General features: G+C 43.1%; 1 long non-coding RNA gene across 1 annotated transcript; it reads right to left on the bottom strand.

The window, feature by feature from the left end:
- Window positions 1–3,766: 3,766 nt before the first annotated feature.
- On the bottom strand, window positions 3,767–6,275 carry LOC109497912. Its single transcript, XR_006594918.1, has 2 exons — window positions 5,980–6,275; window positions 3,767–4,733 (listed from the first exon to the last, which is right to left on the bottom strand). It is a non-coding gene; the product is annotated as an uncharacterized LOC109497912 (long non-coding RNA).
- Window positions 6,276–7,706: the final 1,431 nt, after the last annotated feature.

The following is a 7,706-nucleotide window of genomic DNA, read 5'->3' on the forward strand; positions in this document are numbered from 1 at the left end:
CCCCATATCAGGCTCTGTGCTGACAGCTCAGAGCCTGGAGCCTGCTTGCGATTCTGTGTCTCCCTCTCTCTCTGCCCCTCCCCCCACTCCCACTCTGTCTCAAAAATAAATAAATCATTAAAAAATTAAAAAAAAAAAGAAATCATGTTAGAAATGCAGTGGACAGACAGATGACCCTATAGAAAACTCAGAGATGGGGAACCCTTGGAGTTTAGAGCAGTGACGTGACATACGTTTTATGGGGTTTTTTTTAAGCGTATTTATTTTTGAGAGAGAAAGAGAGCATGAGCAAGGGAGGGACAGGGAGAGAGGAAGAGAGAGAGAATCCCAAGCAAGCTCTGCACCGTCAGAGTGGAGCCAGATGCAGGACTCGAACTTGCAAACTGTGAGGTCATGCCCTGAGCTGAAATCAAGAATCTGACGCTTAACTGACTGAGCCAGCCAGGTGCCCCCGACACATGTTTGAAAATGATCACACTGTCTATTGCATTGAGTATAAACTAGGAGTAAAGGCAAAAACAGGATGACCAGTAAGAATGTTACTTAAATAATGCAAATTAGAGGCAACGGTGGTGTGAATCATTGCAGCAGTAGAGGTCGTGTTTTGAGGTAGAACTGGGATAAAACGTAAAGAGAGAAATGAAAGATAACTTTTTTTAGTCTGAACTGAAAAGATGTCATCTTAGATGCTCTGATAGACCACAGAGATCCCTCCGTTGGGTTGGCTGACTGATCTCCCCAGTTGCAGGACATGCCACCAAGCAGGGAGCCCTCAACTCCCAGTTGTCGCTGGAAATCGATTTCAGCTGACCAGAATTCCCTTGCTGAAGGTCACTCCCCATTGCCGGCAGTGTGCATCCAACAGCTGGCTGATATGGGGGTTGGGAGATAAGAGCCTGACTCACCGGATCCTTCTAAGGATGACTCAGGAAATCTATTCCAACTTCAGCATTCTGGAGAGCTCAGCTGAGGCTGTGTCTTACCCCAGCTTCTCCCTTTGCCCATCTCACTTCCTTCCCTTTCCCCACACTCATTGATTTTGAGAGCACTCTCTGATTAAACTTCCCACACAGTAATTTCCATCTCAGGGTTTGCTCCCCAGAAAATACTCAGTCTGCAAAAGATAGAGCCACCATTTACCGAATGGGGAAGACAGTACAGGAAGAGCAAGTTTTGGTGACAGAATCGGGAGTGCAATAGTGGAAAAACTTAGAGCAAATGCTATCGCTGTCTAAAATTTACTGCACACTTACTCAACAGACACTCTTTCTAGTATTTTACAGAGTTAATTAAAAAACATTGAATGAAGCAAAATATTATTTATACTCCCAACCACTCTGCTGTAATGCATCCCGGGCAATTTAATGTGTGTTGCACACAAACAGTCTTTTGCTAAAATCTCCTCTTTTTGTGGGTCATCTGGTTACACAAGTTCACAACACCGATTAAAAAAAAATCCATTCCACCTACAAATATGCCATTTGTAGATGTCTTTCTGATACTGAATCTGTCTTGTTTAACAAATATTTTTTGGATGGTCGGGTGAATGGATGAATGGATGAAATGGGTGGGTGAATAAAAGAAAGAATAAATAAATAAAACACATATAGTGAGGGTACCACTTACACAAACCCATGAAAGTGTGACAGAGCACAAAAACTATGGAAACTTCGCGCTAAGTTTAGTATGACAGGACTCAGTGGTTAGGACTGAAGAATGACAAGAGTTGGGCTGGACAATTAAGCAGTAATCTGATCATAAAGGACCAAGTGTCAAGTTTCTTAGATTCTCACGTATAGATATCTGGAGAAAATGCTAAAAACTGAAAGAATAGGAGTAACCATCTAATTATAGATGATTATTTACAATGATGTGCCAGCTTAACTGAGTACCTTTAGTAGATACCCAGAAGGCCCCAAACCAACTAATAGAGAAGAAACAAAAGCATCAAACAGGAAAAAGCCAGAAGTCTAGAGCTGGGCTATCTACTATGATGACTTTTAGCCACATATGGCTATTTCAATTCAATTCAATTAAAATTAAAATTAAGAAATCATTTCCTTAATCACACTGCCTACACTTCAAATGCTCAATATCCACATGTGGTCAGTGGCTAGTGCATTGAACAGTGCAGACTTTATAGAACATCCTACCATTACAGAAAGTTCTACTGGACTGTGCTGGAATAGAGCCATAGGTACCCGCCACATTATTGCTGGATAAAAAGCATCATTTGTTGTTTAATGGATCATTTAGGACTCTTTTAGTTGCAGATAACAGAAATCACTCTAGCTCACAAATAAAAATGGAGGGTTTTATTTTAAAGATACAGTGATAACCGTTCAAGGGAGAGATGGGGCCAAGTTTTGGGAAGGTATCGCAATCTGGAACCACTCTCCAGGGATCCAGATCTCTGCCTTCTGTTCCTTTACTTCATTCTCCCATTGTTCTTGTGATTAATCTCATAGTTCATTGGCTGGCCACATTCCAAGTTTTCATGAAAAGGATGCAACTCACCCTTACTGGGTCATTTGACTGCCCTTGGTCCTCTTAAAAGTTCGGATACGAGAGGCAGACTGGGGAGGTAGTCTACATATGGGGGGGTACTCTATAGGTATACCTGCTGCAGGCACCTTGGTGGCTCACTTGGTTAAGTGTCTGGCTCTTGATTTTGGCTCAGGTCATGATGCCAGGATCATGGGATCAAGTCCCGCATCAGGCTCCATGGATTCTTTATCCTCCTCTCTCTCTGCCCCTTCCCTGCTTGCACTGTCTCTCTCTCTCTCTCTCTCTCTCTCTCTCTCTCTCTCTCTCTCTCTCTCAAATAAGTAAATAAACGTATTTTTAAAGAGAGAAAAAATAGACATATCTGCCTAAAATACATCCCAGTCAAAGGGGGGCCGGTGCTCTGAAAGGAAGAACATTGTGAATTGGGAAGATACCTTTACCAGTGACTATAACTTCAGTCAGCTGCTGTCCATAAGCATCCTTCCAATGCATTTTTCTTTGTCTCTATAGCTTCTTATTTTCAGTCCCCGGTTTGGGGTACAGAGTGATGCGTCTGCGGTATGTGTTACCCCATGTGGGATAGGGACTCACGGAGAATGCAATTTTATAAAGGGACTTCATACAAAGATGTAGGCTGAGTGCAGGGAAACCACAAGGGATGGTGGAGCACTATGGGATTGGTAACAGGGCTCCATTATCATTATAGAGGCTTGAAGGGGTGATAGGAGGAAGCCAATTCCCATCCCTGGAGACAAAGATGGCCATGGGGGGAGGGATGCTTACCTGTGACAGAACAATACATCAGCCCACAGGAACCCGATGACCAGAGAAATGGAATAAATAATTCAAACTTACTCCCTTCTCTCTTTCTGATCTGCTAGACACTTTCCGTTAGTGGACTCAACTCCCGAGTCAGGAGGCAAGGGAGCTTGGTGATAATTTCCATACCAATTAGCCTCCTGAGGGACACAGCAGGGTTAATAATAAAGACTAAAGAGTCATCCAGAGGGACAAATGGACATGAGTACGCATCGTGGAAGCCATCCCATAAGGTGGAATATGGCTGAACTGGCTGGCCAACCAGACAAGACTGGTTTTCCTCCCCTGACCTAGGATTTCCATCCATACACTTTAGCCTCTGCTGAGAAAATTCCAGCTTTTAGTCATGTTTATTCAAAAAAATAAAATAATAAAAAAGCACCATATTCTCAAGCTTATCTGGAAGAAAGCAAATGTGCAATAGATTTAATCTGCCAAGTATTATTTTCAGTGAATTGCAACTTTGCCACTTTATTTATTTGCAATGAAAAAAGTAAACGAGCAGGAAAGGAATCTCCAGAAGCTGATGCGTCTCAGCTGATAGGGTGAGACAGAGGCAAGGTTACTCAAGGACAGCCGCAGAAAGACAGCTCATACCTGGAAAAGGTTTCTGGTGATGGATTAATCACAATCACTAAGTTAAGCCAGAGATGCTCTTGGTAGTTTTGTTCTTGGATTTCTTCTCTTTTTCAGGCAGCCTCGGGCTGCTGTGTATTTCAGGTGACATGTTTGTCCAGATGCTTGCTTGCCTGCTCTCAGTCAAAGAGAATTTAGTAAGCTCACTCCTTAGTTCTTCCGTTTTAATAGTTAACCCCGGAGCCATCCTGTAGTTAGAGTTTTCAATTACGCTCTTCAGCTGTGTCCTGGGCTTCTTGGGCAGCGATTGGTCAGAGGTTGGTCATCATAAGACACAGAGTGTCCTCCGATGTGAGGGTGACGGGCTGGTACTGAGGCTTGATGAGAATTTGTGTTTCAGCAGGAGCATGGGGAAAAAAGAAGTTTTAAACGAGAACAAAAAGAAGGCAAACAATTTTGTTTGCTCTTCAACATAATTCCTTTGCTTTTGGAATAAAACAAATTCTTGTGCTCTCTCACTTTGGTGATCTTTTCCAGGAGAGAAGTTAAAGAGAAACAGCCCGTGTGTGATAATTTTGCCAGATGCTGATCCTGCCCCAACTACAAACTCAGTTTATCACGTATTCCACTCATTAATGAATTTTCCATTCCACAAATTTTATGATCTGCTAAGGCTTATCCACCCACACATTACATATCGGAGCAGTCAGGCCAGTTTCTGTGTCTTTTTCTTTCACTTTACAATACTTGTAGGGAAATGTCATCCATACTCATGATAAAATAACCATCTCTAGTCTAGAGTTCTATTTTTTAAACTTTATTTATTTATTCTGAAAGAGAGAGAAAGAGACAGACATTGAGAGAGGACATTAGCAAGGGAGAGGCAGAGGGAGAGGAAGAGAGAGAGAATTCCAAGCAGGCTCCACACCATCATCATGGAGCCCACCGGGGCTCAATCTCATGAACCGTGAGATCATGACCTGAGCCAAAATCAAGAGCCAGACGCTTAACTGACTGAGCCACCCAGGCACCCCTACAGTTCTACTCTGGATTTGTTATTTATCTGCTTGTCCTCTCCCGTTTGTTTTTTTTCCCCCAAAGCACCTCAAATTCAACACATCCAGGGCTAAACCCATGGTCTTCTCAACAAACTTGACTGGGGTTTGAGAAGCACGCAATGTTTCTATCCTCAGTAAATGACACAACTCTTCTCATAGCTGTATGTCAGCAGCCAGGAATACATTTTAGCATCTCCTTTGTGGTACCTCCCCCCATTCAATCCATACCAATTCCTGTCAGTTTGTTGGCAAAATATTTCTGGAATATTTTTTAAGAAATTTGTTTGATGTTTTTATTTATTTTTGAGACAGAGAAAGCACAAGCTGGGGAGAGGCAGAGAGAGAGGAAAACAGGAATTGAAGTGGGCTCTGTGCTGAAAGCAGAGAGCCTGGTGCAGGGCTCCAACTCACAAGCAGTGAAATCATGACCTAAGCTAAAGTCAGACGCTCAGCTGACTAAGCCACCCAGGTTCCCCCTGCAATAAATGTTGATTGGTATTTTCACGTTTTCCTCCTTCGAATGCACTATTCATTCTACAACCAGAAGGCTCTTTTAAAAACCAAACAAATGCCAGGCAAGTATGCACCCCTGCCCTTAGTTTCACGTTACAGGAAATTCATGCTTCTCCCACCGCTTCAGTGGCTCATAATGATAAGGAAAATCCCCATAATATGGCAACACGTCCTGCCTGGTCTGGAGCCTGCCTACCTTTCTGCTGTGACTCCCTCCAGGTCAGCCCTCACTTACTCCAGCCAGCCATGTGGAGCATGCTGTCTTTGGCCACAGAGTATTTGCACCTACTCCCCCTGCCTAGAATATTTTCTCTTGCTCTTTATCTCAGGGAAGTCTTCTTAAATCTACACGACTTAATCACATACCTGTATTGCGGGAGCTCATAATTTTTTTAAAAATAAATTTTTGTCCGTGGTTTTATTAGATCAAAATTCTTTTTATTCCTTGTTGGTTTAAAATGCTGTTAAGTCTTCATTGCCTCATTTTTCACAGCTGGGATCTTACCTTCATTTCAGAGTTAGCTGCAGGGGAGCAGAACTGTCCACTATACATACAGCAACGTGCGCGTAATAGGAATGCTTTGCGCTCAGCCGACTCATCTATAAAACAAGAATAATAATATACGCTTCACAGGGGTTCTTTCTTATTAAGTGAGATATATCATCTTCTCAGGACAGTGTCTAAATCGTACAGAAACAGGCATTAAATGGTAGCCATGGCAACAGTTGAGTCTGTTGTTTTAGAATCCGTATTCTTTGAGTTCCGCAGTTTATCAACAGTGGCTGCCCTACTTATCTCTAGAAGATTGGAAGATTGAGTGACTTTCTAATTTCGATGCCAAGTGAGGCATCCTTAAATTGGCCTTTCACAGTTGAATTGAAAGTTTGGGTCTAAGCATTACACCTAATTGTACACCATTCAGAGTTCTTGCCATTGGTTTGCTTTCTAAGTACTTTTCGGAGCACGTGCATTTCCCCCAAGGGCTGGCAGGGAGGAACTCAATTGAAGCATGAAACTTTAAAACAATGTTTGGTTCCCTAACGGGAAACTCTGCCTTGCTGTTTTAAATGTTCTCTTAGCTGACAAACACAATGTGCCACTTCAGGGAATCATGACCGGTAACCCCACAGACAGTAAGTCATCAATGACATTGTCAACCTCGGTAATTATGCCTTTTGTTGGGAGATTCTTGATGTTGCAAGTTCAGACTGAGCTAGTTTAGCAGCGAATTAAAACGAATCAGTTACAAATTGGTAACTGTTCACTCTGAAGGGAAAACGGCTTTGGAAACATGGCTGGCCTCACAGCCCAGGATGGCTGACGCCAGGAAAAACAAAACAAGAACAACAAAGGCAAGGTGTTACGGTTGTATAAAAGACGTTGCCGATTCCCTGCTTGGATCCCCTTTACCAGACTAGTGCTCCCATCTCCTAGTTACTAGGACGGTTGAGTGCTCACAGCCCGTCGCTCCACCCTTCTCAAGAGATCTTCCCTGGGCCTGATAGGAACCAATTCACCTGGAAATAACCTGACAGGTCACCTCCTTCCCTCTGGGACGGCCCACTGCCAATGACTGGTGTTAAGTGGCATAAAAGCCCAGTCCTCTTTCCTCAAGCTGGGATGCTCTGTGGAACTGTGTATGCTTCCAGAGTTCCCTGTGGGGTCAGACTGGGGAAAGACAGCATCTAAAACCACATCTTATTTCCCCTTTTCCTTCTGCCCTATTCTGCTTCCTTCATATCCTTGTAGTTTTCTCCTGAGAGCACCCCCTCGATGAATCAGAATCTGTCTCAGATACTATATTCAGAAACCCTGATCTAAGTCCCATTGTGATCTAACCCTGATCTAAGTCCCATTCAATCCACGCCTAAGCATAGAGACTAGAAGCTCTGAATTCTACGTGGGGGTTTTTGGATGGACCCATGATGAACACAAGCAAAAGACCAGATGGTAGAGTTCTGTTCCTCATGAAGCAACAATCTACTGATATTGTGTCTACGTGATCCGGTTCTCATGACATGAACCAGAAAATCTCTTTGAACTCTAAGATCTAAAAATCCATATTGACTATAGCAGGAAAATCCAACAATGGGCATTTTTTAAATTGTTTTTAATGTTTACTTTTGAGAGAGAGAGAGAGAGAGAGAGAGAACCAGCAGGAGAGGGCAGAGAGAGAGCGAGACACAGAATCCGAAGAAGGCTCCAGGCTCCGAGCTGTTAGCACAGAGCCC

Source organism: Felis catus, chromosome A3 (assembly GCF_018350175.1).
Source record: "Felis catus isolate Fca126 chromosome A3, F.catus_Fca126_mat1.0, whole genome shotgun sequence".
NCBI classification, from domain to species: Eukaryota; Metazoa; Chordata; class Mammalia; order Carnivora; family Felidae; genus Felis; species Felis catus.